This window comes from Salmo salar, chromosome 10, assembly GCF_965601325.2.
Source record: "Salmo salar chromosome 10, fSalSal1, whole genome shotgun sequence".
In the NCBI taxonomy this organism is placed as follows: domain Eukaryota; kingdom Metazoa; phylum Chordata; class Actinopteri; order Salmoniformes; family Salmonidae; genus Salmo; species Salmo salar.
In genome coordinates this window covers 61,815,001-61,830,000 of record NC_138300.1, presented here as the reverse complement: position 1 = coordinate 61,830,000, position 15,000 = coordinate 61,815,001, and the positions used below count along the sequence as shown (strand labels likewise).

Sequence of the window (15,000 nt, the reverse complement as noted above, 5' to 3'; positions counted from 1 at the left end):
TTAAATGTAAGGGGTTTAAGGGATTTTGTTAAAAGGAGGGCGGTTTTTAGTTATTTAGAGGGTGTGGGGTTTGATTTCTGTTTTTTACAGGAGGTTCACCTGAGGGATGGAGGGGACGTAAATAGATTTAGGAGGGAGTGGGATAAGGGAGAATCATATTGGGGTATAGGAGGGGTGCACTCAACAGGAGTAGGGATTTTGTGTGGGAATAGGGAGGTTAAAATAGAGAGCACTTTTTGTATAATGCAGGGGAGGGTGTTGGGGGTAGATGTAACATATAGGGAGAGTAGATATAGGTTAATTGGGGTGTATGGGCCACAGGTGGCGGCAGACAGGAGGGAGATGGTGGACTGTCTGGCGCCCCTGTGTGTCACAAATAGGCACTTGGTGATAGGAGGGGATTTCAATATAGATTTAGGGATAGTGGGTGATAGTAGTGCAGGCGCCATCACCGGGCTAATGGCTTGCCATGGTCTGGTTGATGGAGGCCTGCACTCTACTCCGACAATGGCTGGTCCCACATGGCGCAACTCTCGGGGGGTTGCGCGGAGGCTCGACTATATTTTCCTATCTAGGTCTTTGGGTCAGTTGTCTGGGCGGCTGTTGCCTGTGTTCTTCTCAGATCACGACGGGGTGCTCCTGCAGGTGGGGTCGCCAGTCTGCCTCTTCGGTAGGGGGTACTGGAAATTAGATCGGGAGGTGCTGGAGGAGCAAGCTTTCGTTGACGCCTTTTTTGGTTTCTTTCGGGGGCTTGAAGGCCTCCGGTCCATGTGCGAGGGGGTGTTAGAGTGGTGGGATTTAGTTAAGGTAAGGATTAGGGCCTTTATAATAGGATATTGTAAGAGGACAAAAAGGGAGGAAAGGAGGGAGGTGGATCGTATCCAAAGGTTGATTGAACTCGAGTATGAGGCAGGCAACCTCGGCGGGTCGATTGACTGGGAGAGATCCACAGCTCTGAAGGCGCAGCTCAGGGAGTTGCAGGAGCGGAAGGCTCGAGCTTTCTTGGAGCGTGCGCATAATGGCTTTTTAGAACATAATGAGACTTGTTCCGCTATGTTCTTTAAGTCAGTTAGGGCCAGACAGAGTAGGAAGATAATGCATGGGGTGAGGGAAGAAGATGGTAGTATAGTGAGAAAACCGGAGGAAATGGTCAGGGTGACAACTGATCATTTCCGAGGTTTATTTAAGGAAAGGGAAATAGATGTAGAGCAGGGAAATGTGTTTTTAGAACACTTGTCCCGGCGATTGCCGGAGGACATTAGAGAAGTGATGGAGGCTCAGATCTCCCTCGAAGAGGTTGAGAGCGCACTCAGGAGGATGGGAAAAGGGAAGGTGCCTGGGATGGATGGACTGCCGGCCGAGTTTTACCTCAAGTTTTGGGGTATACTTGGACCAGTGGTCCTTGAAGTCTTGAAGGCCATCCTTGAGACGGGGGTCCCGGGGGGATCAATGGCTGTTGGTGTGCTGTCACTTCTTTACAAGAAGGGGGAAGTAACAGACCTTGGCAACTGGCGGCCGTTGACCATGCTGTGCGTAGACTATAAGCTGTTAGCAAAGGTCTTAGCGGACCGGTTACGCACAGCCCTTCCCTACGTCGTACATGAGGATCAGACGTGCGGGGTAGAGGGCCGCTCTATTAGGTGGAACCTACAGTTGATCAGGGACTCCATCGCTTGGGTAGAAGACAGAGGGCTGCCTTTAATGGTAGCAGCGCTTGATCAGGCGAAAGCCTTTGATCGCGTGAATAGATCATTTCTATTCAGGGTGTTAGGTAGATTAGGATTTGGGGAAAAGTTTATAGGATGGATCCGTACTTTATATGTCGGAGCGGGGTGCCGGGTTAGCGTAAACAGTCACTTAGGTGATGTTTTTGACCTCTCGTCTGGGGTCAGGCAGGGATGCCCGCTCTCGGCACTCCTCTTCGTTCTGTACATGGAGCCTCTGGGGGCTGCCATTAGGGCAGACACAGGGGTGGAAGGCTTGCTGATTCCTGGAAGTGGCGGTCTCCATGTAAAGTTGACACAGTACGCCGACGACACCTCCTTGCTGCTTTGCAAGGACTCGTGCCTGACAAGGTCCCTTGCCATCATTGGGGACTTCACCCGAGCGTCGGGGGCGGTTCTTAACCACGCGAAGTCTTCCGTTAAGTTTTTCGGAAGATGGAGTGGTAGGACGGATGTGCCCGGAGGGTTATCTCTCTGTAACGGGGCCCTGAGGATACTCGGGGTCCATTTTGAGACCTCCGGCTCAGCGACGCTGAACTGGAACATGGGCATCGCAGTGGTACAGAGGAAGCTAGCAATGTGGAGGGCTAGGTCGTTGTCCTTTTTAGGCAAGGTCCTGGTTCTCAAGGTGGATGTATTGCCATCTCTATTGTACTTGGCGTACATCTACCCATTGCCGGCTTGTCTGAGGAGGCCTCTAGTGAGGCTAGTGTTTCAGTTCATGTGGGGTGGCAGGTACGAGTGGGTCGCCAGGGCACGCATGATCTGTCCCATCGGGGAGGGAGGTAGGGGGGTACCACATCTCCCCCTTAAGCTGGACGCAATTTTTGTTTCTTTTCTGTTAACGGAGCTTGCTCAGCCGGTACTACACCCGTCCGGTTACCTCCTGCGGGTGTTCTTCTCGTATCAGGCGAGAAGCGTAATGGTGTGGTCTAACACGGGTCCTCGGGCGGAACAGCTGCCGTGGCACTTTGGCCATGCGGCCAAGTGGCTGCGTGCGCACCCCGAGGTTGAAGTCGCCCGAGTAGGTTTAGATCACAGGCACCTGTACGAGGAGGTTAGACGGGCAGTAAGTCCGGCACCTGTGGTGGGCATCCCGGCGGCGGTCTGGGAAGGAGTGCAGGCGCGGGGCCTGGACAACAGGCTCAAGGACCTGAATTGGTTGAGCCTCCACAAGTGTTTGCCGGTACGTTCCACCATGTACCGGCATAGCTTGGCGCGATCCCCCACCTGCCCAAGGCTTTCGTGTGGCAGGGAGGAGACTGTGCGCCATGTCTTTTGGGACTGTGCCATTGCCGGAGTAGTATGGGCGAAGGCACGGGTGTTGTTAGGAAGGGTTAGAGGTGATTTTGTTTTGACGTGGGCTAGGTTAGAGAGAGGTGTAGGGAGAGCGAGGGGGACGGATAGGGATAGGTTTCTGCTCTGGCTTCTCATGAGCCTCTTTAAGCGGGGGCTGTGGGAAGCCAGGCAGAACATGGTTAAGACAGGGAAAGATTGGGGGGTGGAAGGGATAGTGAGGAGGGTGGAAGGAGATTTGAGAGGGAGGATGAAGAGGGAGGAGAGGAAGTGGGGGCAGCATGCTGCCCGGGAGAGATGGAAGGGGGGATTAGGGCTGGGGTTATTTTAGATTAGGGACGGGAAGATAGGGAAAGTTAGTGTTTAGGATGACGGGGAGGGATGATGCTCCCCTGAGTTTTTGTTTTGGGTTTTCGTTTGGTTTTGAATTAAAAATGCCATTATTATTTGTGTTTGGATGGAATGTATGAGTTTGTATTGTTTTGTATTGTATGAATGGCATTGATTGTAATAAATTATTTTTTCAAAAAAAAAAAAAATCTGTTCTTATCAGTTTAATATCTGATACGTCCCCCATCGGGGGACTACATATTAAATGGATTTTTCGAACAGGGAGTCGGAAATGGGGCTTGCTCCGTCCGCTCCACGCATCGACCCGGTATTGCAGTACCTCCGGGAATGGTGCAACACTTTTCTCCCATTGTCAAGGAAAAAGAAATACACCAAATCTATGTAAAACAGCTAGCAGAAGAAGAGAAGGAATGAAAAAAGAAGAATCATCCAAACTGAAACAAGTGCGAAGCCCCCTTCATGGGGGTCCCCCGTTTTCCCGCCATTTTACTTAAAAAAAAAAAAAAAAAAAAAAAAAAATAATACATTGGCCAGGAGGTGTGTGTGTGTGTGTGTGTGTGTGTGTGTGTGTGTGTGTGTGTGTGTGTGAGCCCCCCCCAAAAAATACAATCACTTCACCAGGATTGTTTGTGTGTGTGTGTGTGTGTGTGTGTGTGTGTGTGTGTGTGTGTGTGTGTGTGTGTGTGTGTGTGTGTGTTTTTGAGCCCCCCCCAAAAAATACAATCACTTCACCAGGATTGTGTGTGTGTGTGTGTGTGTGTGTGTTTTTGAGCCCCCCCCAAAAAATACAATCACTTCACCAGGATTGTGTGTGTGTGTGTGTTTTTGAGCCCCCCCCAAAAATACAATCACTTCACCAGGATTGTCTGTCTGTCTGTCTGTCTGTCTGTCTGTCTGTCTGTCTGTCTGTCTGTCTGTCTGTCTGTCTGTCTGTCTGTCTGTCTGTGACTTTTTACCCACAGCCCTCGAAAACTTGGAAGAGTGGGTTCGGGGACCACCCGCGGGGACCCGGCCTAGAGTGCACCGTGTGTGTCTCGGGCCCCGACCTCTGACTTCCATACGACTCTGGTTTCTCTTCATTACGCACAAGCCTTTCGCCTTTTACTAAAGACTTCCGTGGAGAGGAACACTTACGAGTTCAACGTATTTTTGGAAGGGCTTTGCTTCTGGCAGAGCCCGGTATCTTGTTTCAAGAGAAATTGACAGAGATGACGCCGAGACTTTTTGCTCAGGCGTTTGACTTGAAGCCGGCTGACCGACCGGCGTATTTTTTCCACTCAAAGTAGTCGCTCGGGCAATTGAGTTCAAGCCCGACGATGACTGGTGTATTTGCCGGGCATTGAACAAATAGTCGCACTAGGATTAAAGAGCTAGTGACCTAACGACGCATTAGCGACTTTTAAAAAAAAACACACCCGCCTGTCACCAGGGAAGCGTTGGGTGAGGAGGAGCCAACTTTTGCCAAACCGATGAGGTCTGCCGAGGCCCCCGGGGGCCCGGCGGGTGCAGGGGTCAATTTGTGGGTTATCGCTTCTCGGCCTTTTGGCTCAGATCAAGCTTGGTACCGAGGTGCCCCAGAGCTCGCTGAGTCAAAAGGTCGGAGGTAGGAGGGCGATAAGTCTTTTTGTTTGGAATTATTTTTCCCAAACTATTTTTTGAGCATACAAGAGAAAATGGCGCCGAATTTATCAAGCAGATCAGTCCCAGGGATGGGATTGGCGAATACTATTCGTTTTGCATGGAGAGACAAGGAGAAGGAGCCGTCTGGGAGAGAGACCTTTGGAAGGACGATACTAATGGGAGTGTTGAAGATGGCGGTAAAGGACGTTTTTTGCCTCCAGGGGAACCCGATGGAAGGAGCATTTGACGTGACCTTCTACACAGAATTGCAACACGACGAGGTCTTGAAGAGGGTGAGAGAAGTTGGAGGAGAGAAACCGATGGCCCATTATGAAGTTTCAAGCCTTGCGAGGAGCAATTTCAGAGTGGTCACGGTAAACCTATACAACCCGCATGTGAAGGACGAGGAGGTGAGGGCATTCCTCGGGAGGTATATGGACAATGTATCAACAGCAAGGCTCCTCAGGGACTCCCTGGGCTTCTGGAATGGGAGGAGGGGATTCCAGGCTTTGCTCAGGGAGGACCCTAAGGGTTTGGGTGGCTACCTCCATCCTCCTGCAATGTTCTCCCTGGGGGCTGACCGGGGGACGTTATTTTACGCCCGTCAGCCTCCATTCTGCAGGCGTTGTATGGCCTACGGTCATACCGTGGCCTCGTGCAGCACTAGGAAGTGCAGATTCTGCGGATCGGGTGAGCACGAGGCCAGGGACTGTGACGAGCCCAAGGCGTGCCACGGGTGTGGCTCGTCTGCGCACCTGTGGCGGGAATGCCCGGCTCGTCACAGGTCATACGCGTCTGCAGCTGGAGGGAGAGCAGGGGATGGGGGTAGAGGAGGAAAAGAGGACCAGGACACCGGAGCGGGCCTGGATGGACAGACACCAAGGGAGGAGACGGCGGCCCCGAGAGGAGAGGGGCAGAGGAGAGAGAAGGTCGGAGAAGATGGGGAGAAGGGGAAGGAAGAGGACGGAGTCAAGGGAGCGGCGAGGAAGGAGACGGCGACAGCAGTGGGAGAGGAGGTGGAGAAGGACAAGAAGGAAGGCCCAGAGGAGGATTTGGAGAGGGGGGAAGGAGGGAAGGAGTGGGGGGACAGTGACATGTCGAGTGCCCTGGTGGAGGAGATGAGGGGCATGGTGGAGAAGCTGGCGGGGAGGGGGGGCGATGTCTCCCCTTTGACGCCCACAACGAAGAGGAAAGCGAAGAGGAGGGGGAGCTACAGGGAAGGCAAGAAGGAGAGCGGTGGGGAGGGGGAGGGTGAGGCCAAGAGAGCAATGGGGGAAAAGGGGAGTAAGGCTGGAGATGCCTCAGCAACCTCATTGTCTCCCCCGGACTCTGATCTGCTGGGGGAACTGGATCACCCAGGTGGGGCTCAGGAGAGGGCGCCTGGGGGGTCGCAGCCCCCTTTTTGTGATACAGGGCCCCTTTTTTTCTGCCCAGAAAGCAGTGGGGAGGGGGAAATGGAGGAGCTGGGAGACCAATCCAGGGTGCAGGGCACTCGGGTGCCCAACACCATTCCCGCATCCTGGATTGGGAAGATGGAGGAAGAGGGGGCGGAGTCAGGAGAGGAGAGGACGTCCCCGCTGGATGAGATGGAGCAGGGGAGCATCGGGTGAGCCTCCTATTTTATTTTGTGTGTTTTGGGGGTGAGGGTTTCTTTGGTTTTATTTTATAATGAATATTTCTGTTACTTTTCTTAGTTTAAATGTAAGGGGTTTAAGGGATTTTGTTAAAAGGAGGGCGGTTTTTAGTTATTTAGAGGGTGTGGGGTTTGATTTCTGTTTTTTACAGGAGGTTCACCTGAGGGATGGAGGGGACGTAAATAGATTTAGGAGGGAGTGGGATAAGGGAGAATCATATTGGGGTATAGGAGGGGTGCACTCAACAGGAGTAGGGATTTTGTGTGGGAATAGGGAGGTTAAAATAGAGAGCACTTTTTGTATAATGCAGGGGAGGGTGTTGGGGGTAGATGTAACATATAGGGAGAGTAGATATAGGTTAATTGGGGTGTATGGGCCACAGGTGGCGGCAGACAGGAGGGAGATGGTGGACTGTCTGGCGCCCCTGTGTGTCACAAATAGGCACTTGGTGATAGGAGGGGATTTCAATATAGATTTAGGGATAGTGGGTGATAGTAGTGCAGGCGCCATCACCGGGCTAATGGCTTGCCATGGTCTGGTTGATGGAGGCCTGCACTCTACTCCGACAATGGCTGGTCCCACATGGCGCAACTCTCGGGGGGTTGCGCGGAGGCTCGACTATATTTTCCTATCTAGGTCTTTGGGTCAGTTGTCTGGGCGGCTGTTGCCTGTGTTCTTCTCAGATCACGACGGGGTGCTCCTGCAGGTGGGGTCGCCAGTCTGCCTCTTCGGTAGGGGGTACTGGAAATTAGATCGGGAGGTGCTGGAGGAGCAAGCTTTCGTTGACGCCTTTTTTGGTTTCTTTCGGGGGCTTGAAGGCCTCCGGTCCATGTGCGAGGGGGTGTTAGAGTGGTGGGATTTAGTTAAGGTAAGGATTAGGGCCTTTATAATAGGATATTGTAAGAGGACAAAAAGGGAGGAAAGGAGGGAGGTGGATCGTATCCAAAGGTTGATTGAACTCGAGTATGAGGCAGGCAACCTCGGCGGGTCGATTGACTGGGAGAGATCCACAGCTCTGAAGGCGCAGCTCAGGGAGTTGCAGGAGCGGAAGGCTCGAGCTTTCTTGGAGCGTGCGCATAATGGCTTTTTAGAACATAATGAGACTTGTTCCGCTATGTTCTTTAAGTCAGTTAGGGCCAGACAGAGTAGGAAGATAATGCATGGGGTGAGGGAAGAAGATGGTAGTATAGTGAGAAAACCGGAGGAAATGGTCAGGGTGACAACTGATCATTTCCGAGGTTTATTTAAGGAAAGGGAAATAGATGTAGAGCAGGGAAATGTGTTTTTAGAACACTTGTCCCGGCGATTGCCGGAGGACATTAGAGAAGTGATGGAGGCTCAGATCTCCCTCGAAGAGGTTGAGAGCGCACTCAGGAGGATGGGAAAAGGGAAGGTGCCTGGGATGGATGGACTGCCGGCCGAGTTTTACCTCAAGTTTTGGGGTATACTTGGACCAGTGGTCCTTGAAGTCTTGAAGGCCATCCTTGAGACGGGGGTCCCGGGGGGATCAATGGCTGTTGGTGTGCTGTCACTTCTTTACAAGAAGGGGGAAGTAACAGACCTTGGCAACTGGCGGCCGTTGACCATGCTGTGCGTAGACTATAAGCTGTTAGCAAAGGTCTTAGCGGACCGGTTACGCACAGCCCTTCCCTACGTCGTACATGAGGATCAGACGTGCGGGGTAGAGGGCCGCTCTATTAGGTGGAACCTACAGTTGATCAGGGACTCCATCGCTTGGGTAGAAGACAGAGGGCTGCCTTTAATGGTAGCAGCGCTTGATCAGGCGAAAGCCTTTGATCGCGTGAATAGATCATTTCTATTCAGGGTGTTAGGTAGATTAGGATTTGGGGAAAAGTTTATAGGATGGATCCGTACTTTATATGTCGGAGCGGGGTGCCGGGTTAGCGTAAACAGTCACTTAGGTGATGTTTTTGACCTCTCGTCTGGGGTCAGGCAGGGATGCCCGCTCTCGGCACTCCTCTTCGTTCTGTACATGGAGCCTCTGGGGGCTGCCATTAGGGCAGACACAGGGGTGGAAGGCTTGCTGATTCCTGGAAGTGGCGGTCTCCATGTAAAGTTGACACAGTACGCCGACGACACCTCCTTGCTGCTTTGCAAGGACTCGTGCCTGACAAGGTCCCTTGCCATCATTGGGGACTTCACCCGAGCGTCGGGGGCGGTTCTTAACCACGCGAAGTCTTCCGTTAAGTTTTTCGGAAGATGGAGTGGTAGGACGGATGTGCCCGGAGGGTTATCTCTCTGTAACGGGGCCCTGAGGATACTCGGGGTCCATTTTGAGACCTCCGGCTCAGCGACGCTGAACTGGAACATGGGCATCGCAGTGGTACAGAGGAAGCTAGCAATGTGGAGGGCTAGGTCGTTGTCCTTTTTAGGCAAGGTCCTGGTTCTCAAGGTGGATGTATTGCCATCTCTATTGTACTTGGCGTACATCTACCCATTGCCGGCTTGTCTGAGGAGGCCTCTAGTGAGGCTAGTGTTTCAGTTCATGTGGGGTGGCAGGTACGAGTGGGTCGCCAGGGCACGCATGATCTGTCCCATCGGGGAGGGAGGTAGGGGGGTACCACATCTCCCCCTTAAGCTGGACGCAATTTTTGTTTCTTTTCTGTTAACGGAGCTTGCTCAGCCGGTACTACACCCGTCCGGTTACCTCCTGCGGGTGTTCTTCTCGTATCAGGCGAGAAGCGTAATGGTGTGGTCTAACACGGGTCCTCGGGCGGAACAGCTGCCGTGGCACTTTGGCCATGCGGCCAAGTGGCTGCGTGCGCACCCCGAGGTTGAAGTCGCCCGAGTAGGTTTAGATCACAGGCACCTGTACGAGGAGGTTAGACGGGCAGTAAGTCCGGCACCTGTGGTGGGCATCCCGGCGGCGGTCTGGGAAGGAGTGCAGGCGCGGGGCCTGGACAACAGGCTCAAGGACCTGAATTGGTTGAGCCTCCACAAGTGTTTGCCGGTACGTTCCACCATGTACCGGCATAGCTTGGCGCGATCCCCCACCTGCCCAAGGCTTTCGTGTGGCAGGGAGGAGACTGTGCGCCATGTCTTTTGGGACTGTGCCATTGCCGGAGTAGTATGGGCGAAGGCACGGGTGTTGTTAGGAAGGGTTAGAGGTGATTTTGTTTTGACGTGGGCTAGGTTAGAGAGAGGTGTAGGGAGAGCGAGGGGGACGGATAGGGATAGGTTTCTGCTCTGGCTTCTCATGAGCCTCTTTAAGCGGGGGCTGTGGGAAGCCAGGCAGAACATGGTTAAGACAGGGAAAGATTGGGGGGTGGAAGGGATAGTGAGGAGGGTGGAAGGAGATTTGAGAGGGAGGATGAAGAGGGAGGAGAGGAAGTGGGGGCAGCATGCTGCCCGGGAGAGATGGAAGGGGGGATTAGGGCTGGGTTTATTTTAGATTAGGGACGGGAAGATAGGGAAAGTTAGTGGTTAGGATGACGGGGAGGGATGATGCTCCCCTGAGTTTTTTGTTTTGGGTTTTCGTTTGGTTTGTGAATTAAAAATGCCATTATTATTTGCGTTTGAATGGAGTGTATGATTTTGTGTTGTATTGTATGAATGGCATTGAATGTAATAAATTATTTTTTCAAAAAAAAAAAAAAAAATCCTTTCTTATCAGTTTAATATCTGATACGTCCCCCATCGGGGGACTACATATTAAATGGATTTTTCGAACAGGGAGTCGGAAATGGGGCTTGCTCCGTCCGCTCCACGCATCGACCCGGTATTGCAGTACCTCCGGGAATGGTGCAACACTTTTCTCCCATTGTCAAGGAAAAAGAAATACACCAAATCTATGTAAAACAGCTAGCAGAAGAAGAGAAGGAATGAAAAAAGAAGAATCATCCAAACTGAAACAAGTGCGAAGCCCCCTTCATGGGGGTCCCCCGTTTTCCCGCCATTTTACTTAAAAAAAAAAAAAATAATAATAAAAAAAAATAATACATTGGCCAGGAGTGTGTGTGTGTGTGTGTGTGTGTGTGTGTGTGTGTGTTTTTGAGCCCCCCCCAAAAAATACAATCACTTCACCAGGATTGTTTGTGTGTGTGTGTGTGGTGTGTGTGTGTGTGTGTGTGTGTGTGTGTGTGTGTGTGTGTGTGTGTGTGTGTGTTTTTGAGCCCCCCCCAAAAAATACAATCACTTCACCAGGATTGTGTGTGTGTGTGTGTGTGTGTGTGTGTGTGTGGTGTGTGTGTGTGTGTTTTTGAGCCCCCCCCAAAAAATACAATCACTTCACCAGGATTGTGTGTGTGTGTGTGTGTGTGTTGAGCCCCCCCCAAAAATACAATCACTTCACCAGGATTGTCTGTCTGTCTGTCTGTCTGTCTGTCTGTCTGTCTGTCTGTCTGTCTGTCTGTCTGTCTGTCTGTGACTTTTTACCCACAGCCCTCGAAAACTTGGAAGAGTGGGTTCGGGGACCACCCGCGGGGACCCGGCCTAGAGTGCACCGTGTGTGTCTCGGGCCCCGACCTCTGACTTCCATACGACTCTGGTTTCTCTTCATTACGCACAAGCCTTTCGCCTTTTACTAAAGACTTCCGTGGAGAGGAACACTTACGAGTTCAACGTATTTTTGGAAGGGCTTTGCTTCTGGCAGAGCCCGGTATCTTGTTTCAAGAGAAATTGACAGAGATGACGCCGAGACTTTTTGCTCAGGCGTTTGACTTGAAGCCGGCTGACCGACCGGCGTATTTTTTCCACTCAAAGTAGTCGCTCGGGCAATTGAGTTCAAGCCCGACGATGACTGGTGTATTTGCCGGGCATTGAACAAATAGTCGCACTAGGATTAAAGAGCTAGTGACCTAACGACGCATTAGCGACTTTTAAAAAAAAACACACCCGCCTGTCACCAGGGAAGCGTTGGGTGAGGAGGAGCCAACTTTTGCCAAACCGATGAGGTCTGCCGAGGCCCCCGGGGGCCCGGCGGGTGCAGGGGTCAATTTGTGGGTTATCGCTTCTCGGCCTTTTGGCTCAGATCAAGCTTGGTACCGAGGTGCCCCAAAGCCCGCTGAGCCAAAAGGTCGAAGGAAGGCAGGAGGGAGGAAATTTTGTTTTGTTTACTGGAATCGTTTTTTTCAGATATCCTTTATTTTTCATTGGCTTCTTTTAAGAGAGCTTTTTTTTATTCTTGAAAGAATGGAGAAAAATATAAAGAACAGGTCGGTACCGGGAGTAGGTTTGGCAAATACGCTAAGATTTGCATGGAAGGACCAGGAGGTGGAAGAATTCGGGAGAGAAACATTTGGAAGAACAATCCTGATGGGATGCCTAAAGATGTCGGTGAAGGATGTCCTCTGCCTCCAGGGCAACCCAATGGAGAGGGCGTATGACGTGACCTGCTATACAGAGGAGAAGCATGATGAAATCATGAAGAGGGTGAGGGCGTTGGAAGGAGAAAGGCCGATGTGCTTTTATGGAGTAACAAGCCTTGCCAGGAATAATTTCAGGGTGGTGACGGTTACAATGTACAATCCGCATGTAAAGGAGGAAGAAGTGAGGGCCTTTCTGGGGAGGTATATGGACAAGGTCTCCTCAGAGAGGCTCCTCAGGGACTCCCTGGGATTTTGGAATGGGAGGAGAGGATTCCAGGCCCTCCTCAGGGAGGACCCAAAGGGACAGGGTGGCTACCTCCATCCCCCTGCGATGTTCTCCCTGGGGGCTGACAGGGGGACGTTGTTTTATGCACGTCAGCCCCCGTTTTGCAGGCGTTGTATGGCCTACGGTCATATCCTCGCCTCGTGCAGCACAAGAAAGTGCCGAATTTGTGGATCGGTGGAGCACGAGGCGAGGGACTGCGACGAGCCGAAGGCGTGCCACGGGTGTGGCTCGTCAGCGCACCTGTGGCGGGAGTGCCCGGCTCGTCGGAGGTCATACGCGTCTGCAGCTGGGGGGGGAGCAGGAGCGGGGGATGGGGGAAGAAGAGGAGGGGAAGGAAAGCCATCTCAGGACCAGGGCACTGGCCCAGAGCGGAAGGTAGCACGGAAAGAAGAGGAGAAAGGAGCGGCAGCAGAAGGAACGGAAGATCGAAAGGAAGGAGAAGGAAGCAAGGGAGTGGAGGAGCGAGAGACTGCAACAATGGAGGGAGAGGTGGTGGAGGGGGTGCCGGTGGCAGGGGCTGTGGAGGGGGAGGAGGAGGGAATGGGGGTGAGGGAGTGGGGGGACAGCATGTCGAGCGCCCTCGTTGAAGAGATGAGAGGAATGGTGGAGGAGTTGGCAGGGAAGGGGGGTGTATCCCCTTTACCTCCAACTCCTAGGAAGAAAGTGAAGAAGAGGGGGTGCTCGACAGGCGGTGAAAGGGAGGGGGGGGTGGATGGGGTTGCCAAGCGAGGGATGGGGGAGGGAAAAGTTTCTTTGCTGGTTTCCTCAGCCCCTCAACATGTGGTGGAGCGTGACTCCCAGGAAGTGGCTCAGAGCTGGATGTCTGGGGGGGGATCTCAACTCCTCTTTGAGGAGATGGGGTCCCCTACTCTAAACCCGGAAATTTACAGGGAGGAAGAAGTTACGGGTGTTGGTGGGGAACCCAGGATGCAGAGCACTCCAAGGCCTAACACCATACCTGCATCCTGGGTTGGGGAGATGGAGGAGGACGGGGGGGCGTCAGGAGAGCAGAAGACGTCCCCGCCGGAGGAGAAGGAGCAGGGGAGCATCGGGTGAGCCTCCTGTTTTTTTGATTGTTTTGGGGTTTTAATTTTAAAGAAGTAATGGTTTTGTGTTGTGTTTTGTAAAAATAATATCTTATGTTAATTTTGTTTAGTTTAAATGTAAGGGGTTTAAGGGATTATGTTAAAAGGAGGGCGGCTTTTAGTTTTTTAGAGGGGGTTGGTTTTGATGTTTGTTTTTTACAGGAGGTTCACCTGAGGGATGGAGGGGATGTCATCAGGTTTAGGAGGGAGTGGGATAAGGGGGAGTCAGTTTGGGGTATAGGTGGGGTGCATTCTACAGGGGTGGGGATTTTGTTTGGGAATAGGGAGGTGAAGGTGGAGGGCACGTTTGTTGTGATGCAAGGGAGGGTTATGGGGGTGGATGTCACTTTTAGGGATAGTAGGTATAGGTTAGTGGTGGTGTATGGGCCACAGGTGGCGGCAGACAGGAGGGAGATGGTGGACTGTCTGACGCCCCTGTGTGTTACAAATAGGCACTTAGTGATAGGGGGGGATTTTAATATAGATTTAGGGTTAGCGGGGGATAGTAGTGCAGGCGCCATCACCGGGCTAATGGCTTGCCATGGTCTGGTTGATGGAGGCCTGCACTCTACTCCGACAATGGCTGGTCCCACATGGCGCAACTCCCGGGGGGTTGCGCGGAGGCTCGACTACATTTTCCTATCTAGGTCTTTGGGTCAGTTGTCTGGGCGGCTGTTGCCTGTGTTCTTCTCAGATCACGACGGGGTGCTCCTGCAGGTGGGGTCGCCAGTCTGCCTCTTCGGTAGGGGGTACTGGAAATTAGATCGGGATGTGCTGGAGGAGCAAGCTTTCGTTGACACCTTTTTTGGTTTCTTTCGGGGGCTTGAAGGCCTCCGGTCCATGTGCGAGGGGGTGTTAGAGTGGTGGGATTTAGTTAAGGTAAGGATTAGGGCTTTTATAATAGGATATTGTAAGAGGAAAAAAAGGGAGGAAAGGAGGGAGGTGGATCGTATCCAAAGGTTGCTCGAACTCGAGTACGAGGCAGGCAACCTCGGCGGGTCGATTGACTGGGAGAGATCCACTGACCTGAAGGCGCAGCTCAGGGAGCTGCAGGAGCGGAAGGCTCGAGCTTTCCTGGAGCGTGCGCATAATGGCTTTCTAGAACATAATGAGACTTGTTCCGCTATGTTCTTTAAGTCGGTTAGGGGCAGACAGAGTAGGAAGATAATGCATGGGGTGAGGAAAGAAGATGATAGCATAGTTAGAAAACCGGAGGAAATGGTCAGGGTGACAACTGATCATTTCCGAGGTTTATTTAAAGAGAGGGTAATAGATGTAGAGCAGGGAAATGTGTTTTTAGAACACTTGTCCCGGCGATTGCCGGAGGACATTAGAGATGTGATGGAGGCTCAGATCTCCCTCGAGGAGGTTGAGAGTGCTCTCAGGAGGATGGGAAAAGGGAAGGTGCCTGGGATGGATGGGTTGCCGGCCGAGTTTTACCTCAAGTTTTGGGGTATATTTGGACCAGTGGTCCTCGAAGTCTTGAAGGCCATCCTTGAGACGGGGGTCCCGGGGGGATCAATGGCTGTCGGTGTGCTGTCACTTCTTTATAAGAAGGGGGAAGCAACTGACCTGGGCAACTGGAGGCCATTGACCATGCTGTGTGTAGACTATAAGCTCTTAGCAAAGGTCTTAGCAGACCGGTTGCGCACAGCCCTTCCCTACGTCGTCCACGAG

General features: G+C 52.3%; 2 non-coding genes and 2 pseudogenes across 2 annotated transcripts; all 4 read left to right on the top strand.

Annotated features, from left to right (window-relative positions):
* Nucleotides 1–3,534: 3,534 nt before the first annotated feature.
* LOC123725007 (uncharacterized) lies at nucleotides 3,535–3,712 on the top strand (annotated as a pseudogene).
* Nucleotides 3,713–4,431: 719 nt separating this feature from the next.
* Nucleotides 4,432–4,548, top strand: LOC123724845 (U5 spliceosomal RNA). Its single transcript, XR_006757322.1, has one exon. It is a non-coding gene; the product is annotated as a U5 spliceosomal RNA (small nuclear RNA).
* A 5,669-nt stretch (nucleotides 4,549–10,217) lies between these two features.
* On the top strand, nucleotides 10,218–10,398 carry LOC123736225 (uncharacterized; annotated as a pseudogene).
* A 726-nt stretch (nucleotides 10,399–11,124) lies between these two features.
* LOC123736268 (U5 spliceosomal RNA) lies at nucleotides 11,125–11,241 on the top strand. The gene has a single exon (XR_006766028.1). It is a non-coding gene; the product is annotated as a U5 spliceosomal RNA (small nuclear RNA).
* Nucleotides 11,242–15,000: the final 3,759 nt, after the last annotated feature.